The following is a 14,382-nucleotide window of genomic DNA, read 5'->3' on the forward strand; positions in this document are numbered from 1 at the left end:
TTCCACCTCATCATACCAGTAAAACCCACAGCCCTAAAACCCACAGCCAGGTTATTAATTTTCAGGCATCAGCCCCTCTCTTCCTTATCATTCATTCTTCCTAACATTAAACCTCCCACAGGATCCTCACAGATACACCTAGGTCAGCTCACTACTCTCCCTCTCTCAACCATAGCACAAACAGTCATAGTCTAATCCATGTCATAGCTGATAAGGAATGGTCATTGGGCACTGATGGTTGGTAGGTGTGAACCACAGAGCCCGCTCTAAGCTCGGTCAGCTTAAAATTGCCATCAAGGGCTTTCGGCTGTCACCCTGCCATAGCCAATCAGATCTGGCGTGATCTCGCTTGGAAACTTTTCTGTGGCCTAATGTTTTCTTGCTTGTTGTAAAAGGATTCTTACTAGGATTTTAGTAGATTCTTGTTCAGGGGACTCTTGTTTGCAAGCTGTTGAAAAGGAAAATGAATTTCATGTGTTTGTTTGTCTGTGTGTGTGGTGTCTGCGTGTGTGTGAGAGTGTGAATGACAGGTGGGAATGATGAGCAAGAGAGTAGGTATCTGGGTATATAGTCACGAGGCTGGGATGGCAGATGTCAGGAAAATGCTGACACTTTTGATCACTAGTGACACCGATATGAGAGGGGGGGGGGCCTGACTCACAGCTAAAGGCCATTAATGTTTGTGTAATATAGAAATTTTGAACATGTGTATATTACATGTGCAGGATATTGTGTGTCTGTGTGTGAGCATATACATATGCACCAAAGACATGTAAGCATGTACAATATTTACCACCTTCACTAGACACTGTGGCCACCTTGAGGCTCAAGTTGTCCTCACAAGACTTGACAAATACTTTTTCAGAGAAATGTACTCTCTTGGCTTAAATATCATACAAAGTGAGTGCACTACATTTGAAACTTTGCAGTACGTGCCCTTTGAGGACAAGGAGTTAATTTGAGAAAGAGTGACAGGGACTGAAAACCACGCCATATAAAGAACGATTACTTTTCTCACTGAGGTGGCATAATTAGCTGATCCTTGTTTCATCATCCAGGAACTCTCCAGACGCCTGGCAGGCTATGCGTGTGCTTCTGTGTGCGTGTGTGTGCGCGTGTATTTCAGCACATGAATTTCAGACCCAATGTGATCGAAAACCACAATCGAAGACTTGAAGATACTTGAAGGCCTCGGCTTTTAAAGGCATAATGCAGAATAAGAAGACGAACTAATGGGGGGAATAGATAATGGGAATGCACAATAATAAGTGAGTCACTGTGAGATTGTTTGTCTTCCCAGGTGGCTTAGTTCTGCCTACAGTAATTGTCCCCCTGCCTTTTGGGAATTTACAGCTCTTCTAATTGCCTTTTTAGACAGTAGTTTCCATGTTAGTTGCTCTTTGCACTCACAACCCCATGCCTCTCATTTCCTCTCTCTCAGCACTGACAGGCAAACAAGAATACCTAGCCTGAAGCGTTTTAGTTTAATTAAAAAGTTTTCTTAATGCTTTCTTTATTTTAACTGTCAGAATCATCCTGGGTGGCCCACACAACGCAGCCTTTGTTGAGCCAACAGGTTCATTTATTGCATGTATTTGATTTGATTTATTGCTTTTGCATATGATTGGAAGAGTGAGTCACTTGACTGCTACATCCTGTTTTCAAGCATCGTTTATCCATCAGATTCAGGTCCCTCTATCTTTATTGCAATCTCTGGATTTGTCTGCAATGTCTTTCACTAATTTTATCCCGTCCTCTCTCACATCATCATTTTTGTTCTCTCACTTCACGTCTGCGTGTATATTTCTCTGCAGATGTTTTAAACGACAGGGTTATTGCTCTAGAGGCTGACGTTTGGACACAGAATGACATTGCTCGGCGCTATGAGCTCATGCTCAAATTAGGGAGGATATCCGGAATCGGTCCCTACATGTCTCATTTAGTCTACAGGGTGGAGGGAGACTGTGTTTATAGACTTAACATTGGAGCAAATGCACTGTCTTTCGAAGTGCGTGTGTACTAAGCGTGTTTCTATTGCAATGCCTTTCTAGTCTCCTGAGTAAACATGACACATGAGGACAGGATGCAAGAAGGATGCTTTCAGAGTTTGGAGAACTCGGCCTCACTGGGGAAAAGTGGGAAATAACAAAAGGAAAAGAGGGAGGAGCAAGGGAGAAGCTCAACGTGCCATAAAGTCTTGAAGTTGGGCTCAAATCTGTCCTAATTACCTCTGCTTTTCATTTGCCCTTCTCACCTCATGAATGTGTGAGAACCCAGAGAGCAGGGACTGGGGCCTTGAAAGTGAGCAGAGAGAAATAAGATGAAGGGAGGGCTTGTTGCTAAAGGAAGGAGCACAGTGAAGTGTGCACAGGTGTGTTTGAATGTGCTTCTGTCAGGTGTCTACCTGTGGGAGAATGCATGCTTTTAATGCATATGTATACCTTTAAAACCACTGAGTGAACAGGCTTTTTCTCTGTAGAGTCACTACGTGCTGCTACCCTCTTGACAACTTTCCTTTTTTATCGTCCCGGGTGTCTCTCTCTCCTTCTCTCTCGCTTTCTGTGAACCGTGCTTTGTCAGCATTGGTTGCTTAACAAGAGCATGCTGGGCCCAAGTGGGCAGCGTGCCAGTATCTTGAACTTGCTGGCTGGCATGTGTGCTGCAGAGCGCTCTCATGTCTTAAAGATAACATGGCTGCCAACAGTGCACTCTGCAAAATAGAACCATAACCATAAACACATCTCTGTTCTCCGCTGTCATATTTAATCCAAAAGTCTTCTTTTGTTTTTCTTCATTAGCCACCATCTTCCTCAGCAAGCACGCATGCATCACAATATTAGATTGAATGCCTAAGCAAATACCATAGCGGTCTAGATATCTGTCCAGCCTTGTGCCAAGTTCTATTGCAATGATTAGAAGGAACCTTGGATAAATATCCAATTTTTTCCCCTTCTCACAAATTATTTTCTGAGGCTGCTTAATAAATACTGTTTCCTACATTCCTGTTAGAAATAGTTGTGAGGCTATTGGTAAGACTAAGAGCACAATAAGCATCACACTCAGGAAATTACTTGATAATAAGACAAAGTCATATTTCCCAGTGCTTGTTACCAGTCCAAGACAGTTTGGCTTATCTGGAACAGATTCTGTCTGGCTGGCTGATAGGATTCATACTCTGCTGCTGATAGGTTCAGCCTGGCTTTTTCTTATGTTATTTTCTTATGTCTCACTCAGCTGCACTCATGCTTCACTGGCTGATGTGTGTGTGTGTGTGTGTGTGTGTGTGTGTGTGTGTGTGTGTGTGTGTGTGTGTGTGTGTGAGAGAGAGAGAGAGAGAGATGTAGTTTTTTTCAGACATGGGATAACTCACATTGCTGAGGCATAGGTCACTTCTATGTTACGTTTCACATGACTTCATTCAGACATAATCAAAGTGACAGAGTGGACCGTACTGTGGCATCTGATGCTGTGAGGGTCAAGGTTGTCAAGAAAAGAAGAGACATCCTGCTTAGGATTTTCTGAAGACCTTAGTCTGAGATGTCAAGATTCATGCTCAGAGTCTGAGACCCACGAGTTACCTTCCACATTGCCATCTGTGTAGCCTGCTTGCTTTTTCATAAATGCTGTCTTCATAAACTCTCTTCACATTAATGCATACCCCCTCTCTTTTCAAGTCACTGCCCGTCTCAGCCAAAAGCCTCCAGAGTTCCTAAGAAACTGTTGAGCTATTGAGGAATTTTGGGTGTGGGGTCATAATCTTGCACGACCCCACATGTCTACACTAAAAACAATATTTATGCCCAAAATGTGTACTTTAAGTAATTTGATTGTAAATTTTCCATGTAATTTTGCAACATTAATACAGTACAATATGTTAAATTTAATGGGATAGGTTAAATGAAATGTGCGGGATTAGTATATATTCAGTGTATACTCAGCATATTTCACTCAATGATTAATTATTTGAATAAATAGACCTTTGATTTTATATATTTCAGCTACATTTTATCGAGAATTATTGCTTCATGTTTATAACGGCCAAGAATCATTTTTTGAATGCATCTGTTAATCCAACTGCTTGTACAGTGATTGCTAAATGTTTCTAGATCTGACCTAGTAAGGTTGCTTACACAAAGCTTAGATGTAGATGTGAGTACATGTGTCCTTACACAGCAGCTGTCAGTCAAAATGTTTTTGAGAAAATGCCTAATAACCAGAACCCTTACCACAGCGGTTTAATATCTCTGAGGACGAGGAGATATTTTTGAGGGAGATTAATAATGTGGATTCGACCATAATAAGGTCATGCTGAGGCACATAAGGGGATATTGGTGAGCTTGGGGGAATGGCGTGTTGTACTTTGCAAATTGGCCAGACTTCCTGTGAAGGAGAGCTGTTTTCAGCCAGTACCTGTGGGAGAATGTATGCTTTTAATGCATAAGTGGATCAACATTGTGATCAGCATATGCCTCTGTAGTATGACTCACATGTTTGCTTCAGCCCAAATTTGGTTGGACTTAGCTGTCTTTCTCTTGTGCCTCTTTTCCAGCTGGGTGTGGGAATGATTTAGCAGATCACTTCCACATTCAAGTCAAGTCATTTTGCTCATTACACCCTGTCATAGACACTCTGCTTCTTCTGTTTCCTTTTTGCCTCTGTGGCTTCTTTGTACCATTAACGAGTCCCCACAGTGGGATTTAGTCACAAATTCCCAGGTCATTCATCCATTGTATTAGGGGAGGAGTTGCAGTAAATGATGAAAATGGTCTTCTGACTCTCTCCAGCTGTGTCCTCTTTATATGATCAGTGATAGATTGTATCTGCTGCATTGTAAGCCAAGATGAACACAGGTTTAAGCCTTTAAGTCAAGCACAGTGCAGTCTATCATTGGTAAACTGTCACCACTTTGGGTTTTGGGATTGTGATGGGAATTTGCCCTTTAACATGAAATTTCCCACTCGTGGGACTAATAAAGGTATCTTATCTTATCTTAAGAAATATTGTTTTGCGTAGGTCTTGATTATTTAGTATCATCCTTTTGTTTATTGTAGTCAGAAAATACAAGCATTTTATTTTGTTTTCATAGCGTACTGGACTTAGACATTTATACAGACCAGTTTTGGCCCCTAATTTAAACAATACGCTTGCACCTTCCTGTATGCCTGATTTATGATAAAGCTGATAAATGAAAACAGAGGCCACACCTGCTTAGAAAAGTGGAAAATTCTTTATTAGAGTCCCTTTCATCTTGGATTTGTTTAACACCTCAGTCCGTTTAAGGGTCTGTTTCATGTTAATCATATGTTAGCCTAAATGTTTCCTTTCATTTTTTTATGAATATCTGGAGTCCAGTCTCTTTCCCTGGCTGTCTCTAGTTTAGTCTTCATCAGTTTCCACTTAAGTAATGGTTTATTACCTGGACATATTTAAAATTTGTCGCAAACTACAGAGAGTCATGCATTTAGTTAGGTTTAGCTAGGCACTTTTGTTCAATTTACCTGTGTATGTAAAAAGGCATCGCCGGCTAATTTGAGGTTGCACCGGACCTATATTCTTTTGCAAATGGAATCATTTCACTACTTAATTTTTGGCAATAAAACATTAAGTTCCATAATATTGTAAGTGCAATACGGTTATGCAAATTTTTGATTGTCAATGCAAACTGTTTCTGTGTATTGTGATTGCTCAAGGCATACTGCCAAGTAGGGCAGGGCAATATGGCCAAAAATACTCATCATGATATATATTTGAAAATTTGCGATAACGATATAACTGACAATATATTTGACGCAGGACAAATTACTTTACAACTCCACAACTTTATTAGTGCAAAAAAAAAAACCCATCAATGTATTTTCACTTAAACAAGCAGCTGTTTTTTTATGTGCATTAAAGTTATATAAAAATGTAACAGTGCAAATGCAAATTCCTTGCTGACAGTTTAATCAAAAGGCATTTCCAGTGGAAATTGGCCAACATATCCTCAGCATAACCATGTATAATATCCACAAAACTTAAAAAGACCTTATACACAAACAATACGGTAATATTATGTTGAAGCACCGTAGGTATTACGAGGCTCCTGACTACGGTAGCTGCAATGCTCTGACAATCCATCAAGCGGTGCGGGTTCATAGCTTAGCAAAGTCGTACTAAAACAATTTTTGACAGATTTTTAAGCGCCGTGTGCGACATAAAATCGGTTCGGTAATAACGGTAATAACGACAGCCCACTTGCATGCTCTACCAAAAAATGTGCTTTGGTGTGTATCTGCCAAACCAGTTCCACACCACTGAAGTTGCAGCATTTTTACAAACTTGAACCAAAATTAGCATATGTCAGAGGTTCCCAAAGTGTGGGGCCCGCCCCCTGGGGGGGGGGGGGGGGTGAAAAGAAAAAACAAAGTGACACTTGGACACTGCTAACACAATGGACATGTTTTTAACACAACCTGACACAAACGCAAAGCAGGAGATAAAGCATGGCCAAATATGTTTCCAAACCAACTTTCTTCCAAGCCAAAGACTAGAAAATATGGTGAAGCATATCTTCCCTTTGGCTTCACCTGCACAAGTGCCAAGGTAGGTCTCCCCTGCAGAACTGGTTTTCCCTGTGTCAGGAGCACGCGCTGGGCTCTCCAAATCACAGACAAACAGTATCAAACATTCTTGATTTTTAGTTCACAAACACTTCTTGTAATGACTAACTACTCCTGACAGTTTGGAGATGTTAGCTCTTTATACAGTAAAGTTACTGTACTGTTTTTGAACCCATTTTGTACAGAGAGGCATTTTTTTGAAAAATGTATTGATAGCAATGTTGAATATTATTACACAGGAAAAAAACAACTACACATAAAATAATTACACCTTTCTAAATGGAGGGACAGTAACTGCGTGTGTATATGTAAGCGTGTAAAACCTGAAGATAGTCAGATTAACAGTAACAGTATTTTGTCTCTATCTGCCATTCTGTAATTCATCTCTTGTACCTTTGACGTTGCATGACAAACTCTGTATTCCTCGTCCACAAGTAAACGCAAAAAAAAAAAAGATTTTTCTTGTAAAATAAGGGGGGGGGGGGGGGGGGGGCTAGCAAAAAAAGTTTGGGAACCACTGGCATACGCCATGGAATTTTGTTTGAGTCACCACTAAATACAAAGTGAAGACTTTGAAAAAGCACCGGAGGTTTGGCAAAAACTGCACATAGAGCAGGTTTTTGCTAGTGAACTACAATAAACAGAGAATTTTAATCTTTTAGAGTTAAAGGCAATAATTTGGTGGCATGAATCCTGGGAAAGAAAAATCAGTCTTTCTATTGAATATTTGCATATATGACCATCCCTACACCTTCTGCACTCATGCAGCCCCCTATCAGCATCCCAACCACTGTGTTCCCTATAGCCTTTTCATTTCCTTTCACATCTTTAGAAAGTTTCACAATCTGAAACTTTTGTATGAACTAATGTTCTTACTGCATGGAGCAGTGCTACATTTTTCACAATCTAAGCCAGAGTTAGAAAAAGTATGTCACTCGCTGGTCCTTCTCTTTTCTTTCGTCATACAGTTACTCAGAATGGATGCTGTCTAATCACTTTTCCCATGGTGTTGACTGGGTAAAATATATTTTGTTGCTATGGTCACACTTCTAGTAACACTTGCTGCATTTAGATGCGCATACTTGTAATCTATATACCAATAAATTAAAGAGAAAATGGGACATGACTAAACTCCTATGGCCCTCTTAATGGTAAGTACCAGAGGTTCTGTCCATCAATCTGTCAACAGTGTCTACCAGTGCTGACTGTCTACATTTCCCCTTTATGGTATTAGCCACTTTAGCAACCACCCCACCACTCTCCCCTCAGCCCCTCACCCACAGCTCCTGAGCTCTGTCTCCTCTGTCCCTGTCGTTCTCTCATCTGCTCATCTGCTCATTTCCCTGCAGTCGATCATGTTTCCCCTCTTTTGCCAAAGCAGAAAGCATTGCCCCCCCTCCGCCACCATTCAGTCTCCATGTTCAGTCTGCCTCCCTGCCACATTATAGGGCAGTGCACTGTGGACACTGCAGGATATGAATTTTTCATTTTTTTTAATTTTTCTTTCCTTACCTATTGACACAGCAGGGTTGCCATTTAGATTCCCGGAATGCTTACAGTGAAATATAAAGCCCCCACACCCCTCCCTCATTATTCCAAACGTTCACCTCCTGATAGGACAAGACAGGCAAATTGGGACTTGGAGCCAAAGGTCAGCTACATTATGTGCACATACATTTTGATTGTATATGGGCTTTCAAAGAGGTTTTTCAACTCAAAGTGTTCTTGGCAAGGGGCAGTTTTCCGATTCTTTTAGGTCAAACTTATGTGAGCAGCATGTTTGCGCCTGGTGTCTGACAGATGAGTCATGCTACCACTTTAGATTTTAGATGTATGATTTCGCTGCACAAGTATGATGACTCAACAGATTAATTCAAAGACTTATTAATAGTTTATTACCATTAAACGGGGAGATTGTGTGACACTGCAGCTCTTCCATGTAACCTAAGATGACCAGCAGTGCGTGGGCGATGATGGACCTATATACAGTATTTCTGCTAATTAAAACAAGAATATGTAATCTACACATATGTCACTATGTCACATAACTGTGTGGTGACCTGTCTGAAACCCAAGCGTGTAGGATTAAAATGCTTTGCCTGAGAACATGGTTGGTCAGGTTCAGTCAGGACTGATTGCCAAGATAGGAATGACCCACAACTCCATGGTATGAGAACAGTGTCTCCGGTCTCATTATCACGGTATTACCACATCTCCAAGCACACGGAAGCACACACACATCTACAGGGTCACATATAGATGCTTGAAAATAGACATACATAGAAGCAAATATGTAGATTCTCTCTGCTTGTGCTCGCGCAAAAATTGAAATCAGTGTCATCTGTGATACCCTGTATCTCAGGTTTTCATAATGGGATTTGGATGTAAAGTCCAATAATGGTTGTAGGGTTACAAAGTTTTTTATGCACACACACACGCAAGAACTTGAGCCCTCAAGTGCATCATGCAACACTTGTTTTTATTACTGTTTATCCACCAGCTATCCCACAGTAATTAATTTTAATTGAATTATAATTATATAGCGCCACATCACAACAGCACTCACCTCAAGTCGCTTTATATAAGGTACAGACACTATAATAATACAAAGCAAACCCAACAATCAAAGCACTTGGTGACAATGGAAAAACTCCATTTTAGGAGGAAGAAACCTCTGGCAGAAACTCAATTTGCCAGGATAACAGAACAAAGTTAGATTGCAATGCAACACCTCTACAAGCATGCCACTTCCATTATTAGATATACCCTCAGGGGACAAAATACATTTTTTGGAGTATTTTTACCTAATGCAAACATATATAATTCCATCCAGCCATTGTTTTGTCCACTTGCCCAATTTAGGCACACCCGGGGGCTGGAATCTATCCCAGCTTTTAGGTTGGGAGTTGGGTTAAACCTTGAACTTAATATGTTTCCTTTTATTCTGTTTCTCTCCTGTTTATAACTGAACTGGACGTAGTATTTGTGTAGCAGATTTGGTGGAATTTTGCCTGTTATTTTACGAATTCATAATTTTCAAGAGGATACTATCAGCGGTGCAGCAACCTGAGTTTCAGTGATGTGAAGTGAACAGGCAAAAGAACTGTTAGTGAAGTGAGCACTTATGAATTAAACTATTTCAAACAGTAGGCAAACATTTGAAATGCTACCTTAACGAGCAACAGATAGTTGCTCTAACAGTTATTTATTAGAGAGTCACCCAAGGTATTCAGATGTATCCTGGAATGTCCACCAGCAACCCATTGTCTATAATCTATAAACCAATGGATGAAAGAAAGTCTGGAATTTTCAAAGACTGCTCACAGAGTCTTTAAATAATTAACAATAGCCTCTATAATGCAACAGCAGTCAATCTACTGGTCAGACAGAATAATTAACCTTTAATAATTAACATATTATGTGCACATACATAAATGTCTTGTGCATACGTGCATTGTGATTTAGACTGAGGAATCCATCCATACAGTAACAACTGTGTAGCAAAAGCAAGTTGTGACAAAACCATAGTGCTGCTTATTTTTGACTTGGTGATTGTGGCAGTTTCATGGTGACACTTTAGCTTTAATTGAGACAGTTAAACAAAGGGTTGGCGTGCAGAATGTAAAGTGGAAATAACCTCCTATGACTTAAATCCAGTATTTTAGAGAATGACCTCGGCATAGCATTTGGATGTGGTGCAATACCTTATTATAGAGTCATAAATACATTCTCAGTTTAAGCCACTGTAAGTAAGTAAGTAAGTAAAAATTTATTTATATAGCACATTTCACAGATAAAAATCACAAAGTGCTTTACAGTAAGATCAGACATACAAGTTAAAATTAATTAAATTAGTTAAAAGCCCGTTTGTATAAAAATGTCTTCAGCTGCTTTTTAAAGGAGTCAGTAGAGTCTAGACAGCGTAAAGACAGTAGGGCAAAGGCGTCTTCCTCATTGCCGCTGGCTGCTATTTTACACATTTAATACATTGTTTATTCCAAACGGAGAAGATGTCAGATTGCACCACACGGCCACAGACAAACAAGGTCTGTTCATTTGTTTCCATAGAGTTAGCGTGACAATTATGTGTTTTGAATTTCAGTGTTTTAGGACTTCCTAGCAAATTAAAGATAATTGCCTCGTAAAAAAATATCCTCCAAAATAATCCAGTAAGGCTTCATTTCCCAACAGGATCACAGATGGGAGGCTGTGACATAGTAATGATAGCCACCCACGAGTGTGTGTCTGAACTGAGTGTGGTCAAATCCAGAATTAGGTACAGTGGTTAGACAGAACAATCAAACCCCACTGAGTTCCACGCAATGCTAGTTGTGGCTTAAAAAGTGGCCTGTTTTTTGTTCTTAGTATATTTCCCAGAACTGGAAAATGCAGAGAAGCCCACAACAGTCATGCTTGACTTATCACAGAATGAGAATCTAGATCTGTCTAACCATAGGAGACAACTTTTTCGAAAATCACAGATGAATAAAAATTTAAAAATGAGTCATGGGATCCAGTTCACACTGTATATGAAAAATCAAATGCTTGTGGAGTATGGTATAAGGCAGCTTATGCCTAAACCAGACTGTGCCTGGTCATCACTGTACCTTTCTATGGAGGCAGGTTCCTTCATGGTTCTTGCTGTTAGTGCATTAGGTCTTTTGTGGCTTCTGTTATATAAACTTCCTTTATACAAGTCTGCAGCCCTTCTCTTATCTGGTATATGCTGAGTGACAAGATGGAAGATTTGCATCTTAGTAATGAGTAGGTGAACAGTAACGTTTGAAGGTTAAATTACAGCTTATACTGAAGTTGCATTCTAGGTATAACTTATAAATTGTACCTTCAATTATGTATTGTGAATCTACAATACTCCCTGGGAGCTTATGTTTATATGACTCGCCTCCAGATTTTTGTGGCTGCATGAATATATGTGTGGGTTGTTCTACCAAGTTAATCGAGCAAAAGGCAATGATAGGTTATAACTATAACCTCTGCCCCCAGAAGGATAAGAATGAGGTAAAACACTGTGTTCCCTGCCTCGTAGCTTTGCTTAAAATCTGAACTGCTGGAATGTTTGAATAATTTAAACCGCACCTCACTGCAAGCTGTCACCCAGAGAGGTTTGAGTAGAATCATAACATAACATAGCAGTCATAACTTATCACTTATTGTTTGTCACGGGGAGTGTGGAAAGGAAGAAAGGTTGGTTTTTGTTCCAATTCTATATATTCGGACATGGACACGTTTGAAGTAAGAGCCGCAGAGAGACAGGGAAGTCCAATGAGCCCAGGGGCCAAATGAATCCAGATGTCAGAGCATGTTCATAAGGTGGAGTCGGGTTGTACGGTAGTTGTTTTTCCTTGTTTAAAAGGTCAGTCGTTTCTTTATTCCATTTTTCCTGGCAGTTTCCCACTCTCTTCCCTTTTTCTTCTTTCGTGTTCTTTCTCCGTGTCACTCTCTTGGCAAATATGAAAAGCTCTTTTAACAAGTATGGAATGCCTTAAGGATTCAGTGATCCTGTCATAAACCCACTGAATGATTTGCATCCACTTATGGGGCTGCTGAGAGCTAGAAGACATTTTTTGTTCACCTCTTGTCTTGAGAAAACTTCTGTTTTCTTATGTAGAAAAGACGCTCTGTCTCGCAGAGAGAAAGATTAAACCACGGTATTTCGGAGCATGATAATGTTATAATAACACTATGTAATGCCGTGTAATCTAAACCCGTGGTTGCATCTTGTGGTATAAATGTCCTGCAGCCATTAAGCACTGTGGCCTTGACTGGCAGGCAAGCAGGCAGACCTCACATTGATAACAACTTTGTAGACCAGGACTGGAGGCTTAGAAGACAGTGAAATGGCACTAAAACGCTGTCTTTACAACTTCTTTGGCAGTCTTGCGATTTTTTTCTTTGCCCACTCCCTCTCTTGGCTTCCTATTTTTCTTCTCTTCTACATCTCTTTTTAGCAGGACCTCTTTGAAGGCTTTTCTGACAGCTTTCAGCGAGCAATCCGGCTATAACTTGTCACCCTTTAGCTTTCCAGTCATATTACCTAACAGAGGATTTTTTTCCCCATGTCTCTCGCCCTTAGTTCAATCACACATTCTTTTGTTTTCTAGGCCAATTTTATAGGCAGCAACGTTAAATGTTAGCGGGAGCAGCCCCGATCACAGTGATGTTGTTATCGGGTGTGTTACAAATGAGTTGTGCTTTTTACTGGCTTGTGGGGAGTCCCAGTGTGTCACAGACGGCGGTCATATTAGTGCAGCTGTTGAGGAGGACATGGCTGTTGTTATCCTTCTGTCTGTGAGATGGGAGGGGCTGGACACACACCCACACATACACACACGCGCACACACACACACACACACACACACACACACACACACACACATAGATTTGCTTTGGTGAATGAAGTCTGATGAATCAACATCCTTGTTAAGTTAACATTATTCCAGATGTTTATCAATAAATAAATAAATAAAATTAAAAGTCCAAAATGCCTCATTAATTCTTCATCTGTTATTCGTCTGTTTTCGGTCCCACATACAGTACTGAACAGGTACTGGAGACTAATGTTCTTTTCAGTGACTACTGTACATGTATATGTGTTTGTACCTACATACACGTGTGTGCATGGTTGTTGGAGTGAGAATATGTGCGTCGGCCCCCTCTTTCTCTTTTCTCAGTGTCTGTACAGTTGCTACTGTGCCTTCATGTTTGGTCATGCTTTCAAGGTGACATCACACACCAAGAGAGGAGGGTTGAGTCCACGACATACAGACAGAAACCCACAGGAACCCACACACTTAAATGGAAAAAAAAAATATGGAAAGATGGTGGAAGTAAGATCATGGGCGCAGTGTAGAGTTTTGAGTCATGTAGGTGAAATAGGTTGAATAACCTTCAGATTTCAGATTGCAATATGAAATAATTAATGTTAACATTTTTTAAAGTTGCATTCAATGGGAAATCGTATCAATTAGCAGAGAAAAAGTTCAACATTTTAGTAAAATGAAAAGAAAGAAAATTAATTTGGTTGCAGCTCAGCCGTAGACCTGCTAATTTGTATTACATTTTTTTACAGACGCTAGGACACATTTCTCAATACTTAGGTCACTTTTGCAAAACTCTTCACACAATCCTCCTAACTGACCGTCAGCTTGGCAAAGCAGTTCATTTCACATTCAAAATGCACTACAACTACCAAAACACTTTATTCAGGTCTCAAATAAACTCATTCTTCCAGAACACTAGCAAAGGTTGACAGCCGACAAACACACTTTGTCACCCACAAAACAATGACCTGAAAAACACTAACAACATGTAGCATTACACAGTGTTTCCTTGTGTAAAACAAGGACACATCTCTGTTTATAATTTCAATATATGTTACTGGAATGAATCAGACATCATGCAGAATTCGTTAATATTTGTTTATGTATTTTTATTTTTTTGCACTAAGTAATCCCAAAATACAAGAATTTGTATACACACCATCCACTGATACACATACAATAGTAATGCTAATCTACTCGGTCTTCCCTATTTGGCCACAGGTTCTCATCCACATCACATCTTATGTCATCTAGAGCAATACACCTAGGAAAGAATCTTCTGGCTGCCAGAATTGAAGGAGTTGAAAAATTGAAGCAGTAACACCTGTGTAGATGTTCATCTACAATGAGGATCAGCTGTGGCTGGTTAAACTGCATTTTTAGATTTAAAATATGTTTCAATAAAATATTGCTGTTGCATTTTGCTGTCTTTTTAAGTTTGC

The 14,382-nt window shown here is 40.0% G+C and overlaps 1 protein-coding gene across 2 annotated transcripts in view; it reads left to right on the forward strand.

Annotated features, from left to right (window-relative positions):
• The window catches only part of gpc5c (glypican 5c), a 105,885-nt gene that overhangs the window by 11,640 nt on the left and 79,863 nt on the right, over positions 1-14,382 (forward strand). The window lies entirely within an intron of this gene.

The sequence above is a fragment of the Maylandia zebra genome, linkage group LG18 (genome assembly GCF_041146795.1).
Source record: "Maylandia zebra isolate NMK-2024a linkage group LG18, Mzebra_GT3a, whole genome shotgun sequence".
Lineage (NCBI taxonomy): Eukaryota > Metazoa > Chordata > Actinopteri > Cichliformes > Cichlidae > Maylandia > Maylandia zebra.